The 16,233-nt window shown below is 44.1% G+C and overlaps 1 long non-coding RNA gene across 1 annotated transcript; it reads left to right on the top strand.

Annotated features, from left to right (window-relative positions):
* The first annotated feature begins 216 nt into the window (after positions 1 to 216).
* LOC138681245 (uncharacterized) lies at positions 217 to 15,350 on the top strand. The gene is made up of 3 exons (XR_011321903.1): positions 217 to 278; positions 8,960 to 9,114; positions 14,391 to 15,350. It is a non-coding gene; the product is annotated as an uncharacterized lncRNA (long non-coding RNA).
* The last annotated feature ends 883 nt before the right edge of the window (positions 15,351 to 16,233 follow it).

Here is a 16,233-nt window from a genome sequence, read left to right as displayed (position 1 = left end):
AGTTTTTCTATTTCCTAATTTTATCAAAATCCTCTCGAAAAAAGTGACATGCATTTTGTTTTTTTCCACCCACCCCTCGTTCTGCAAAACCTTTTCAGGAAAAAAGAAAAACAAAAGAACAATCCAAAAAACTCCTTATGTGATTACCAAAGCGGATTTCCCATAGAAATTAAAAGGAAGAGTTTTCCAAGCATCTTCCATTTGGTTTTTGGAGCAGGACTTTGGCGTTGATCTGCTCCAAAAAGACTCCTCAAAAGACCCTGTGTGAACACATCCTGGTAAGTGTCAAAATGCACCCTGCAATGTAACCTGACCCCAGTAATATAGTTTGTACATGGTAGATGTAGGGGGGCCCTGACACAGATTTTGCATTATGGTCGATGTATATAACATGATCTTACCATAAATAGGGGGTCACGTACTGTTATAAGTGCCGATTGTCATGTACTTGTCCTGGAAGGAATGGGCCTAAAGGCCCCTTCACATTAAGCGACGCTGCAGCGATACCGACAACGATCCGGATCGCTGCAGCGTCGCTGTTTGGTCGCTGGAGAGCTGTCACACAGACCGCTCTCCAGCGACCAACGATGCCGGTAACCAGGGTAAACATCGGGTAACTAAGCGCAGGGCCGCGCTTAGTAACCCCATGTTTACCCTGGTTACCATCCTAAAAGTAAAAAAAAACAAACGCTTCATACTTACCTACAGCCGTCTGTCCTCCAGCGCTGTGCTCTGCACTCCTCCTGTACTGGCTGTGAGCACAGCGGCCAGAAAGCAGAGCATTGACGTCACCGCTCTGCTTTCCGGCTGACCGACGCTCACAGCCAGTGCAGGAGGAGTGCAGAGCACAGCGCTGGAGGACAGACGGCTGTAGGTAAGTATGAAGCGTTTGTTTTTTTTTACTTTTAGGATGGTAACCAGGGTAAACATCGGGTTACTAAGCGCGGCCCTGCGCTTAGTTACCCGATGTTTACCCTGGTTACCAGTGAAGACATCGCTGGATCGGCGATGTCAGCAGGAGTCCAGCGACGAAATAAAGTTCTGGACTTTATTCAGCGACCAACGATCTCCCAGCAGGGGCCTGATCGTTGGTCGCTGTCACACATAACGATTTCCTTAACGATATCGTTGCTACGTCACAAAAAGCAATGATATCGTTAACAATATCGTTATGTGTGAAGGTACCTTAATAGGAGTTCAAACAACGTCTCTCATAATATATGTGCAACCTAATTAAATCCTGGAAAAAGATCTGTATCTCCGAGCGAGGAGACATCACCCAAATGTCACAGGTGGTGAGCATAGCTAGGTCTCCGCTACACGCCAATGATCACCGGCCAAGTGTAGTGACATCTGGACCTATTGGCAACAGATAAGAAATGATGAGAGATATGACAAGGAGACTGGCGGAGGGTACGCGAGGATGAATACATGCTCTATCTCACAGATACTCATCTATTCCTTTTTTTTCTTTTTCCATAAAAAATTATTACATTTTTTATGCAGCATTCCTTTACTACTTTATATCATTTCTAAAGTGCTGGAAAAGTATGAGATGTGAAGATATCAGATTGTAGGACACACAATCACATGACCCTGACACGTACAGACACTGGTACCTGACGTAGCCTTATATACAGTAGAAAGCACACTCTTAGGGCTCGTGCAGACCACCATCCGAGTGTGAGCCGACAAAACATTGGATTGCACTCAGGCCAATTTTATTCTATGGGGCCGATTTTTTCCTCGGGCCGAGTCTGTCTAAGAGAAAAATTGCAGCACGCACGATTTGCATCCGGAAATCAGATCACACTTGGCCATGGAAAAATTGGACTGCGCTCGGATGACATCTAAGTGTGGTCCGGTTTTCATAAACTGACAGAATAGAGAAGATGGAGAATTTTCGTTTTTCCATCTTCTCCTCCTCCGAGAAATTCAGACCGCAATATGATCATACTCTGATCAAATTCTGATCAAAGTGCGATTAGGGATTTTCTCAGATGAGAGGATACAGGATCATGCATTCCTAGCCTTAAATTGAATGTCTACCATTTAAGACCACTTCTTGTTTAGGCCAAAGACTTATCCCTTAAAGGGGCTGTCAATGTTTATGATTCAAGTCTGCAGTCCTTGTATGTGACTGCAGACTTGTGAGTCCTTACAGCGTGCACAGTGTGCACTGTTAGGATTTTTCAGTGTCGGCGCCATACTTTCATCCACATTCCAACTAAGCATGTCCAACAATTGCTCAATTCACGTGTATTTAATGAGGCCGTGCACGTCTAATAGGCACGTGGCCGCATGTATGTAAATTGCATTGTCCACCTACTCCCAGAGTAGGAGTGTCTTCATGAGACAATCCCTTTGATGGCACTATGAAAGTGAGACTTTTTATAGTATCATATAGCATTACATTTATAGATTCAATGGCTTCCAAGTAACATCAGGCAAGAAAAATTAGGGTATGTGTTAAAGGGGTTGTTCATCTTATACAAATATTGTTAAAAGGGCTCAGATTAATTGAAAAAATATATACTTAATGATCACTGGAGCTCCCATTTCAAATCCTGCACTGCTCTCTCTGGTCTATACTTCTCTGTCCAATTCTGACACGCCAGAAATGGCAGTAAATGCCCACTCAGTCAATGGCTGGCTGCATTGGTGACCCCTTTTATCCACTAAAGGATGTTGTTGATAACTCTCCAAGAACATTACAGAGGCTACTAGAAAAAGGGAAGGCCTCCCAGAACAAGTTGGCCATTCTCCCCAAAACATCCCAGTAAGCAGCATTATTGGAAGGTCTTTTTAAAGGGCATCTGTCAGTAGGATCATTCCTCCTAAGCCATCTATATGGGCATGTAAGTCATAGGAAGCTGAAAAAAATGATACCTTGATATCACCAGTCTGATGTTTTATTCCAGAGAAATCCATGTTCTTATTATGTGTTTTAAAACAAGCTCTGGAGGCAGATTATCAGGGAGATCTATGTCTGGCCCATAGTTCTCAACAGCTCATTTACAATAAGCTCTGGAGGCAGATTCTCAGGGAGATCTATGCCTGGCCCATAGATCTCAACAGATCATTTACATATTAAGAAAAACGTGCATTTCTCTGGAGTAAAACATCAGATTGCAGATATCAAGATATACTTTTTCTCAGCCAGCTTCCTATGACCTACATGCCCATATAGACGGCTTAGGAGGGTTTACCCTATTTACAGATGCCCTTTAATAAATGGTACGTGTCCTTAAAAGGGGTGAGAATTTTTGGATGAATACATAACATGTCATATGCTGTGAAGAACTAAAATCTGGAAAGTATGCTATATAACATTTTTTTTTAGATTCTACAGGTCGTTGGTGTTTGGGGAACTGTGTTTTTTAAGGGGCCCATAACTGTGTTTTTTAAGGGGCCCATAACTCCTATTGCCCATCCTCAGTCTGCTGTTGCTCAAGGATCAATAGGATTCCCATTAAGTTATCCAAAAGGTGGCCATACACATTAAATAATTGGTGGCTGCTTGTTCAAGAGTGGCTTATCTTGGGTAGGAACAAAAGATCGAACTTGTTGAAAACCAACCTGTTAGGGTACCGTCACACAGTGGCACTTTTGTCGCTACGACGGTACGATTCGTGACTTTCCAGCGATATTCATACGATATCGCTGTGTCTGACACGCAGCAGCGATCAGGAATCCTGCTGAGAATCGTACGTCGTAGCAGATCGTTTGGAACATTCTTTCGTCGCTGGATCTCCCGCTGTCATCGCTGGATCGGTGTGTGTGACACCGATCCAGCGATGCGTTCACTTGTTACCAGGGTAAACATCGGGTTACTAAGCGCAGGTCCGCGCTTAGTAACCCGATGTTTACCCTGGTTACCAGCGTAAATGTAAAAAAAACCAAACACTTCATACTTACATTCCGGTGTCCGTCAGGTCCCTTGCCGTCTGCTTCCCGCACTCACTGACTGCCGGCCGTAAAGTGAAAGCAGAGCACAGCGGTGACGTCACCGCTGTGCTGTGCTTTCACTTTACGTCCAGCAGTCAGTGAGTGCGGGAAGCAGACGGCAAGGGACAGACACCGGAATGTAAGTATGTACTGTTTGTTTTTTTTTACGCTGGTAACCAGGGTAAACATCGGGTTACTAAGCGCGGTCCTGCGCTTAGTAACCCGATGTTTACCCTGGTTACCCGGGGACCTCGGCATCGTTGGTCGCTGGAGAGCTGTCTGTGTGACAGCTCTCCAGTGACCACACTACGACTTACCAACGATCACGGCCAGGTCGTATCGCTGGTCGTGATCATTGGTAAATCGTATAGTGTGACGGTACCCTTACTCTCTATTTCTGCTGAAAAATGTAATCAGGAAGAGTCGAATGGCCTTTAGTTCAGTCTAATGTGTAGGAGTCACACAATCATATTTTAAGCTCTTCCGGAAGATTGATCAGTATGTACAGTCTCTATACAGTCTGTATACATCACTGAAGATTACTTTGTGTTTACAAATAATTATCACTTTTATAATTTGTACGTTTTATAACACACAAAGTAAAAAATGGTATAATAGACCAAAAAAATCCTATAATGGCATACAAATCTTTTTCTTTGTCTAAAAGACTTCTAAAAATAAAGTTGACACGAAGCACAATTTAAAAAAAAAAACCTCTATATTGTGTAACACAGAAGCACATGATTTAGCAAATATCTTGTGTTTGAGGAAATGAATAAGAGGAATAAAATCTTTCACAATATACCAGGAAGAGAAAAAAAAGAAGATAAGTAACAGCTATTTGAGGTCATTTGTAGCATACGTTCAGGGACTGAACGTGAGGACTACCTTCTGTTAGTTATATAACAAAATTCCATTGGTTCAGGTTCTGCTCAGTGACTTAAAGGGGTATTCGCATGTTATTAAATTAATATAGTTCGGTAGACAGCATGAAGGTAAGCAAGTTTGCAGTTGACCTGCTTTTTCTACCTGCTGTCATTCTCCTGTTATGATAGCTTTTGTCTTACAATGTTCACAGCTTGTTGCCAAGGAGAATGACCACTGGCCAAGTATGCGCATTAGCTACATTCCAGGCAGAGGAGTTAACTACTGTTACCTCTCTCAAGCCAATTATTTTTTATACAGCAGTTAGACAGCTGCTATCAGTCATGCACTGCCATCAACAAGATTTACCCCCTCTGTTGATACCCTAAGCCTAAAGGTACCTTCACACATAACGATATCGTTAACGATATCGTTGCTTTTTGTGATGTAGCAACGATATCGTTAAGGATATCGTTATGTGTGACAGCGACCAACGATCAGGCCCCTGCTGGGAGATCGTTGGTCGCTGAACAAAGTCCAGAACTTTATTTCGTCGCTGGATCTCCCGTGGACATCGCTGGATCGGCGTGTGTGACACCGATCCAGCGATGTCTTCACTGGTAACCAGGGTAAACATCGGGTAACTAAGCGCAGGGCCGCGCTTAGTAACCCGATGTTTACCCTGGTTACCAGCGTAAAAGTAAAAAAAACAAACACTACATACTTACCTAACGCTGTCTGTCCCCGGCGCTGTGCTCTGCACTCCTCCTGTACTGGCTGTGAGCGTCGGTCAGCCGGAAAGCACAGCGGTGACATCACCGCTCTGCTTTCCGGCTGACCGACGCTCACAGCCAGTACAGGAGGAGTGCAGAGAAGCAGAGCGCGGGGGACAGACAGCGTTAGGTAAGTATGTAGTGTTTTTTTTTTTTTACTTTTACGCTGGTAACCAGGGTAAACATCGGGTTACTAAGCGCGGCCCTGCGCTTAGTAACCCGATGTTTACCCTGGTTACCCGGGGACTTCGGGATCGTTGGTCGCTGGAGAGCTGTCTGTGTGACAGCTCTCCAGCAACCAAACAGCGACGCTGCAGCGATCCGGATCGTTGTCGGTATCGCTGCAGCGTCGCTTAATGTGAAGGTACCTTTACATGATACCTTTCCCAGGCTGAAAGCCTACAATTATAGACAGGTAGGATCAAACTTAAAAAAAACAAAAAAAAACGCATTAGACTGATGTGTGGAGTGCTCAGTAGCAATGGGTGAACCCATGGATATTTATGTTCAGCGTGTTCAGCCAAATATCTACAAAAAGTTTGATTCGGGTATCCAAATGGTACCCGAACCCCATTCAGATGAATAGGGGTCCCGAAAATCAGTTGTTTGCCACGCTGTCATCACTGCCTTCAGAGAGCTGCGGTTCTCACTCTGTCAGATGAAAGCATGAGCCAGCAGCTGTGACCGGCAGTAAAAAGAATTGCAATGCATAAAAACTGTTAGTTTTACACTGTCAGAACGCCTGTTAGACCCTACTGCTCGCTTAGTCTAACAGGCCACCATAGCTGGCAGACTCGGAGGTCATAATTTGACCTCCGGCTCCACCATGATCATGTTGCGGGGGAGCAGTGATCAATATTGATTGCGACATCTGGAAGATAACAGGGTAAATGGAGCGCCTGCCAGGGTCATGGGGATACTTGGTACCCAGCCGGTTCTTAAAGGGATGTGTCATGGCAGCAGTGACCGGTCCGTGGCCCTGGGTGTCCAATGAAAAATGATGATTAAAGGGAAATATAGTTTATGGGAGAGGTTGTTCGTGACACCACCGGTGGTATTCGGCAATGAGTGGCCGACTCTGCTTAAGGGGACCGCTGGGGCTGATGGTGATGCTGCAGAGTTGTTACTGCTCTCCACTGGTAGAGCTGGGCCCCAGGGCAACCATCGTGTTAAAGTCAATGATGGTGAATGTGGTGATGCAGGGCAGGTGGCGCAGCAATAATTCAGAGGACACAGCAGGCTACAGTTTCCACAGTTTACTCACAGTTTGAAGTGCAGGCCAGGTCACTAGGTACAGATGACAACAGAGGTCCAGTGAGCCTGGAATCAACATAGGATCCGCTAGCCAGATGAGTTTTGAGGCCTCCTTACTGCACTGACCTCTGAGGTCCTTGTTTCCTAAAGCTATGCCCAGTCCTCTGTTCCTGATTGGTCTGTAGTACTTGCCCGCATGGCAGGCAGCTTAAGCCTATTACAGGTGTCACTCCTTCATGGTGGTTCCAGGCTCTCATTTGCTGCTGTGCCTTCAGGTGTTGTAATGGGCCAGGAGACCTGCAGTCCCCTGCCCTCTGGATTTAACTGCTGAGACTTCCTTACCCAGGCAACCACGGACCCCGGTGTCCGGTTTCTGAGCGTTTGGCTCTGGGGTGAGCATGGCTACTGCTCCTATCCCCAGGCTCTCATAGACTTGCTTCCTCTCTCCTCTTCCTCCTCAGACTGACTGACTAACTCAGCCTCCAGGTCAGAACTTATAGGGCAGCTCTCCTGGAATCAGGTATTAGAGCTCCCCCTTTTGGTCTGGAGTAGGAATGTGTTGGATGTAAGTGTTATCTAGTCATGGAAACCCTCTTTGCTTCCAGGCATGTCATCACCCCCCTGTGAGGTAGGCAATGCCACTGTAGCAACCGGACTCCCACAGTAACATTATCAGGACCTGAGTTAACCAGGTCCTGATGATGTCCTGATGCGTTATCGCTCTTCACCGAAATCCCAGCAAACGCCGACGCGGTTGTAAAGCGGTTAATCCAAGTCCAGTATATATTGTATGTTCCTTTTTGCTTCTTTGAACATAACTGCGCAATTAATAACAAAGTATGTGACGTGATTGTTAGGTACTTGGGTAAGGATCATGTGATGTACTTGCATATACTGTGGACTCAGTGCATGCACAGTACTTAAAGGGATTGTCCGGAACTTTTATATCGATGTCCTATCCGTAGGACACCCAGCACCCCTGTCAATTAGCTGCCCCCGATGCTGGTGGTGGACAGATGGGCTCAGTTGTGCAGCTGCACAGTACAGCTCCATTAACTGTAGAGTGGCTACGGCCGGGTACTGCACTTCTGCCCCATATTTGTATCAATCGCACCTTGCTGCAGCCACTATGCAGTTAAGATCAAAATGACGAATTAGATCACTTTTCAGGGCAATTTAATAGATTCACTCATTTAACTCATTAGATTTTATATTGAGTGCGGAAACTTCGAAGTGTAGCTAAACTTTAAAAAAAAACTTTTCACATTGAGACCCCCAGACCAGTGGTCCGATCCCCAGACCAGCTGAAATATGATCGGGCGCACAAAGGTGACTTTGTATTGAGCTTGGACACAGCTGTACTCGCTTCTGCCCTGTGGTTTTAGCAGAGGTCTAAGGACTAAGTTGTCCTAAGTTGTTCATCAGGACTTTGGGGACTAAAAAAATCTGAAATATTTTTTAAAGTTGACTTCCACTGATAATCTTAGGCTACGTTCACATTTGCATCTTTGGGCGCAGCGCTGTCGACGGATACTGACGCATGCGTCATGCGCCTCTATCTTTAACATGGTGGGCGCATGGACATGCGCCAGGATGCGCTGTCATGGGTTCTATGACGCATGCGTTATTTTGGCGCACCAGACAGGGCACGGACGACGCTACAGGTTGCATTTTTGATGCGTCACATTTCCGAAAAAAAACGCATGCAACGCACTTGCGTCGTAAATGCGCCAGAAAAACACATTAGTGTCTATGAAAAACGCACAGGGCGCAGGTGCCTGCGTTGAGCCGCGTTTTTTGACGCATACGCCTTTTGAGTAAAATGCAAGTGATGTATTTTTTGGGGGGCGTTTTTGATCTTCAATTGTATAGGACAACGCATGCGTCAAAAAACGCTGCATTGTGTATGCGTTTGACAAGCGTTGTGCGTTGCGACGACGACGCTGCGCCCAAAGATGCAAATGTGAACGTAGCCTAACTAGTACTGATAATCTGACTGTCAGTTGTTAAATGTGGATGAGTTGTTTTGCAATTTTAGGCTAAGTGTAAAATATGTATGATTGTATGATGCTTTTAAAGCCACATTTCAATAATTTAGCAATTTACTTTGATTACGGCAGTCTCTATCCGCAGGCAAAGATATCAAAGCTTATTAATTTCTTCATGAGAAACAAATGTTGCAGAGGAGATTGTTGTTCTCAATGACACAATGTCACTTAGATCCCGGCACACGCTTCTCCGCTGCCTGCCCTTGAGGATACGCTACGTGTTCCAGGTGAGCTAAGGTTGTCCATTTTCATTTACATTTTTCCGTTGAGATCATATCTGGTAATCTGACATTCGGCCATCTGCTTATTGCTTGGGGGCAATTCATTAATATGTAGCAGATAACTTGCGTGATGGCTGGAGAATGAAACGTTGCCCTATAACAGATAACATGTCAGCCTGCAGAAATAAGCTGATACATATCTCTTCTCATGTAACATCAGATAAAAATGAAGCCATAGAAAACTAGAGAAAAAACAACTGAATATCTACCTAGTATCTGCCTGCACCTATACAGTATATCTAGCGTTCACGTGTATGGCCAGTCCAGTCCCCATGAGTTGCTAATAAAGATGAGCAAATGGATTCAATGTGAATTTTTAGGAATATACTGAACCAATATGTGATTGGATTTGCTTGAAATGCCAGAAAAATGGCAGCTGCCGTTTTATATATTGATGAAGATTAAATTAGCCAGAAAAGTCTCATATGATCTCGGACAAGGCCAGCTGACTTCCCATAAATACTTGCTACTATCAAATCATATTGTATTGCACAGCCAACCAGGACAGATTATTATAGCCACTGTAAAACTACAGGCAGGGAATGCAGCAGCCTTTTTGTGGTGAATCTGGATAGTAAGAGTACGTCACAGCTTAGCCATAAAAATATGGAGAGAAAAGCATAAAATAGCTAGAAAAAATTGTACCCAACAGAGTATGTTGAGGTCACTTTCACATTACTTATTCTATACTTGAATTAAAGGGGTTGTCTACTACTTGGACAGTTCCATCTTAAAGAGGACCTTTCCCCAAATGTTTCACATTAAGTTTGACGCTTCGCTCATTTCATTTGTATTACGTGAGGCTGCACACAACTAGTCTTCACATTACTGAATGTATGTAAATCACATACTTGCAGACACGATCCCGCCAGCTCCAGAGCAATTGGCCTTCGGTTGTCTTGTGACATTATTATGACACGTGAGTGCTGCAGCCGATCAGCAGCTGCTTTTTTTTTTTTAGAGAAGTGTGAGCAAAGCAGCCCATTCAATGAAAAAATAAACTGAAAGACAGTAGAGCAAAACAAGGTCTTATCAAGAAAGAGGGTGGACAAACAATAGGTACAGGGCTCGGCTTGGCTGGCAGGGTTGTGAGATCTCAACACTATAAAAAAAACTCAGTAAACCGCTGTTGCAGATCCAAGACCACATACAAGGAATGGAAATGGAAGATGGATCTTTTTCTGCGCTGCTGTAGACACCAATATGTGGCCGAAAGGAATCTAAGAGGTGATGTGTAGAGGACTGCGGTTTTAATGCGTTTCGAAGTTCACAAACTTCTTCATCAGGATGAACTGCATTGAATGTGGTCCACCTTCCATTTCCATTCCAAAGCAGCCCATTAGCGGTCACTGATTGGTTGCAGGGCTCAATAACAATGTCACACGAGTGGCGGGGATCTGGTGTCAACATTGCTGGAACAGCTTCGGTGCAGAAGGTGCATATAATTTTTATTTTACACTGGGGACTACAGAATTTAAGAAGGGGTTGTCCAAGTAGTGGATCACCCTTAACTTGGATAAAGGCTTCAGAGTCATGCACACCTTTCGAAGGTGATTGGAGGCCTTTCAGTACTTTTGACTCAGATTTTTGGGAAGCATTCAGGAAAGCTCACCAATTTAAATTCCAAAAGATTTGCTCATCTTGGTCTAAAAGGTTGTGCTTCTGTTATCATTTGCTGCATCTCATCTGTACAATTTCTCCCACATTTTGTTCTTATTACCTTCAGAGGGCAATCTCAAAAAGGGATACGTCCAGTTGTCCTCCTCAATCTTTTAAAGGAGTTGTCCAGCCTTAGACTACAAGTCTAGAGTCACTTTATGTCACTGGAGACTTGTGCATCCTCACATCCTCGCATCTCATGCTCTGCATGCTGCCAGGATACCCTAGTGCCGGGAGTGGGCGCTCATGTAATTACAAGTATACAATTTTCTTACTTCCAGACACTTTCTGACTAGACGTGTCTGACCTTGCTCAATACACATACACTGAGCGAGGCTGCACACGTCTAGTCGGTACATGACCACATGTATGTATGCACTCGAGTTTAAGCAATTAAGTAACTGCAGACTTATAGTCTAGGGCCGGACGAACCTTTTAAGGCCTCAATACACTTTAAACTAATGTCATCTGAGCTCTTCTATATGGCTTTCTTATAGCGGACATATGACCATTCCTGTGTATGGGATTGCTGGCAGAGATGGCTGTTGGACAAACGATCAGCCAAAGCATTGTTCGGCCAACAGCCAACTAATAAGTATGGCCGGCTTATCAGTATGGCTACTTTTCACTGGGGCCCTGAATCGAAAGGTCTCCTTCTATGTCTTCCTCCTCCACTGTTTAAGGTACCGTCACATTTAGCGACGCTGCAGTGATCTAGACAACGATGCCGATCGCTGCAGCGTCGCTGTGTGGGCGCTGGAGAGCTGTGACACAGACAGCTCTCCAGCGACCGACGATGCTGAAGTCCCCGGGTAACCAGGGTAAACATCGGGTTACTAAGCGCAGGCCCGCGCTTAGTAACCCGATGTTTACCCTGGTTACCAGTGCTAATGTAAAAAAAACAAACAGTACATACTTACATTCCGGTGTCTGTCCCCCGGCGCTGTGCTTTCCTGCACTGACTGTGAGCGCCGGCTGGCCGTAAAGCACAGCGGTGACGTCACCGCTGTAATCTGCTTTATGGCTGGCCGGCGCTGACAGTGCAGGGAAGCAGAACGCTGAGTGACGCGACAGACACCGGAATGTAAGTACGTAGTGTTTGTTTTTTTTTACATTCACACTGGTAACCAGGGTAAACATCGGGTTACTAAGCGCGGCCCTGCGCTTAGTAACCCGATGTTTACCCTGGTTACCAGTGAAGACATCGCTGAATTGGCGTCACACACGCCGATTCAGCAATGTCTGTGGGAGATCCAGCGATTAAATAAAGTTCTGGACTTTCTGCTCCGACCAATGATGTCACAGCGTGTCAAACTCAACGATATTGCTATCCAAGACGCTGCAACGTCACGGATCGCTAGCGATATCGTTCAGTGTGAAGGTACCTTTAGTCCATCCAGTTAAAGATCAATTAGCTTATCGTTTGGATATCTGATAGAGATCAATATGTAAGTAACTTCTGCTATAAGAAGAAGTGTGCCAAATTTCTTGAAAAATTAGTCACTCGCTTCCTTATTGTCCATGAATTGCAATAAATGATTATAAAAGTTTGGTTCTTTGGGGATCTTTAATTGAAAACCTGTTTATTGTTCACATATACAGTGGGGCAAAAAAGTATTTAGTCAGTCAGCAATAGTGCAAGTTCCACCACTTAAAAAGATGAGAGGCGTCTGTAATTTACATCATAGGTAGACCTCAACTATGGGAGACAAACTGAGAAAAAAAAATCCAGAAAATCACATTGTCTGTTTTTTTATCATTTTATTTGCATATTATGGTGGAAAATAAGTATTTGGTCAGAAACAAAATTTCATCTCAATACTTTGTAATATATCCTTTGTTGGCAATGACAGAGGTCAAACGTTTTCTGTAAGTCTTCACAAGGTTGCCACACACTGTTGTTGGTATGTTGGCCCTTTCCTCCATGCAGATCTCCTCTAGAGCAGTGATGTTTTTGGCTTTTCGCTTGGCAACACGGACTTTCAACTCCCTCCAAAGGTTTTTTATAGGGTTGAGATCTGGAGACTGGCTAGGCCACTCCAGGACCTTGAAATGCTTCTTACGAAGCCACTCCTTCGTTGCCCTGGCGGTGTGCTTTGGATCATTGTCATGTTGAAAGACCCAGCCACATTTCATCTTCAATGCCCTTGCTGATGGAAGGAGGTTTGCACTCAAAATCTCACGATACATGGCCCCATTCATTCTTTCATGTACCCGGATCAGTCGTCCTGGCCCCTTTGCAGAGAAACAGCCCAAAAGCATGATGTTTCCACCACCATGCTTTACAGTAGGTATGGTGTTTGATGGATGCAACTCAGTATTCTTTTTCCTCCAAACACGACAAGTTGCGTTTCTACCAAACAGTTCCAGTTTGGTTTCATCAGATCATAGGACATTCTCCCAAAACTCCTCTGGATCATCCAAATGCTCTCTAGCAAACTTCAGACGGGCCCGGACATGTACTGGCTTAAGCAGTGGGACACGTCTGGCACTGCAGGATCTGAGTCCATGGTGGCGTAGTGTGTTACTTATGGTAGGCCTTGTTACATTGGTCCCAGCTCTCTGCAGTTCATTCACTAGGTCCCCCCGCGTGGTTCTGGGATTTTTGCTCACCGTTCTTGTGATCATTCTGACCCCAAGGGGTGGGATTTTGCGTGGAGCCCCAGATCGAGGGAGATTATCAGTGGTCTTGTATGTCTTCCATTTTCTAATTATTGCTCCCACTGTTGATTTCTTCACTCCAAGCTGGTTGGCTATTGCAGATTCAGTCTTCCCAGCCTGGTGCAGGGCTACAATTTTGTTTCTGGTGTCCTTTGACAGCTCTTTGGTCTTCACCATAGTGGAGTTTGGAGTCAGACTGTTTGAGGGTGTGCACAGGTGTCTTTTTATACTGATAACAAGTTTAAACAGGTGCCATTACTACAGGTAATGAGTGGAGGAAAGAGGAGACTCTTAAAGAAGAAGTTACAGGTCTGTGAGAGCCAGAAATCTTGATTGTTTGTTTCTGACCAAATACTTATTTTCCACCATAATATGCAAATAAATTGTTAAAAAAACAGACAATGTGATTTTCTGGATTTTTTTTTCTCAGTTTGTCTCCCATAGTTGAGGTCTACCTATGATGTAAATTACAGACGCCTCTCATCTTTTTAAGTGGTGGAACTTGCACTATTGCTGACTGACTAAATACTTTTTTGCCCCACTGTAGTTTTGAAAATCTCCTGGCTAGTATTGTTAAAGGATAGGGCGGACCATAGATGTCCTGATGACACAAGCATCATCTCTGGCTATACAACATCTTAACCCATCTGGCTGCCTAAACGCAGCTGGAAAGATCGAATTCACTCTTCTTCTCACCATTTTAGAGAGGCAAACATAGCACCTGGAGAGGGTCACACCACTGACCCACAGCTCTATACATAGTAGACATCTAGTGGTTTCCCCTTAACTAAAAGTTCTGAAGAAAGACAATAGACTATTCACAATAACGGTTTCTAGATATTGAATTCTTGTTTTGGACATTCCGGCTGAATTCTACAAAAATTATTTCATTTTTTTGATAGGATCAAAAAGAAGAACATCTTTTTCGAATCCATTATCATTGACAGTAAATTTTGACTTATAAACTAAAACTGCAGCATATGTTTGCATTTCACGTGTTGGTATATTTTCCCGAGAATAACTATCTACATATGGATCCAAGGATAAATATTTATGCGCAGAGAAGAGTTCAAAAATTGATATTCTACGTGTGTGCCAAAATGTATGATTTTCAAGCCAAAACTTCTCCTTTCTTCTAAGACGTATTCTTTCCTACGATCCCCGAGAGCATAAAGAAGAGGAAATACATTTCATAGGAAATGATCTCAACCCCCACATTTAGTGCAGCATCATCAAAGATGTAACTGTATAAATTTCTATGTGCGACTTGAAGACGAGGGAAGAAACAGCCCTGGCGTTAGACCCAAGATAGCCAGCTGTGTCCTCTACATCATTGGTGTAGCTCTTTGAGCATTGAGAAAAAATAGTTGTTGGATCTACTTCGAGTGCAGCTGTCACAGACAGCTCAGGACTTCCTGAAAGAAGCTAAGACCCTTTCTGTTTTTATGCTGGTTGATTACAAGGAAGAAAATAATACACAACGCGATATTGCCATATTGTAACACACAAGAACGATACAACATTGTAATTAAACACAAAAAGAAGCAAATTGTTTCCAAAAATAAGAGAAATATGGAACATGACTTCATTTCCAAGGTGAAAGAATGGAGAAAAATATCGTGACGGTAATAATAATAATAATAATAATTTTATTTATATAGCGCCAACATATTCCGCAGCGCTTTACAAATTATAGAGGGGACTTGTACAGACAATAGACATTACAGCATAACAGAAATACAGTTCAAAACAGATACCAGGAGGAGTGAGGGCCCTGCTCGCAAGCTTACAAACTATGGGGAAAAGGGGAGACACGAGAGGTGGATGGTAACAATTGCTTTAGTTATTCGGACCAGCCATAGTGTAAGGCTCAGGTGTTCATGTAAAGCTGCATGAACCAGTTACCTGCCTAAGTATGTAGCAGTACAGACACAGAGGGCTAATACTGCATAAAGTGTATGAGAACATGATGCGAGGAACCTTTTTTTTTTTTTTTTTTTTATTATAAATAGGCCACACAGGGATCGTTAGGTTAATGCATTGAGGCGGTAGGCCAGTCTGAACAAATGAGTTTTTAGGGCACGCTTAAAACTGTGGGGATTGGGGATTAATCGTATTAACCTAGGTAGTGCATTCCAAAGAATCGGCGCAGCACGTGTAAAGTCTTGGAGACGGGAGTGGGAGGTTCTGATTATTGAGGATGCTAACCTGAGGTCATTAGCGGAGCGGAGGGCACGGGTAGGGTGGTAGACTGATACCAGGGAGGAGATGTAGGGTGGTGCTGAGCCATGGAGTGCTTTGTGGATGAGGGTAGTAGTTTTGTACTGGATTCTGGAGTGGATGGGTAGCCAGTGTAATGACTGGCACAGGGTAGAGGCATCGGTGTAACAGTTGGTGAGGAATATGATCCTGGCTGCAGCATTCAGGACAGATTGGAGCGGGGAGAGTTTTGCAAGAGGGAGACCGATTAGTAGAGAGTTACAATAGTCCAGACGAGAATGAATAAGTGAAACAGTCAGAGTTTTTGCAGAGTCGAAATTAAGAAAAGGGCGAATTCTAGAAATGTTTTTGAGATGCAGGTAAGAAGAGCGAGCCAATGATCGGATGTAGGGGGTGAATGAAAGGTCAGAATCAAGGATGACCCCAAGGCAGCGGGCATGTTGCTTTGGAGTAATGGTGGAACCGCACACGGAGATGGCAATGTCAGGCAAAGGTAGGTTAGTAGAGGGAGAGAACACGAGGAGT

This window comes from Ranitomeya imitator, chromosome 5 (genome assembly GCF_032444005.1).
Source record: "Ranitomeya imitator isolate aRanImi1 chromosome 5, aRanImi1.pri, whole genome shotgun sequence".
NCBI classification, from domain to species: domain Eukaryota; kingdom Metazoa; phylum Chordata; class Amphibia; order Anura; family Dendrobatidae; genus Ranitomeya; species Ranitomeya imitator.
Note: the sequence above shows the minus strand (reverse complement) of the source record. Positions and strands in the feature narration are given on the sequence as shown.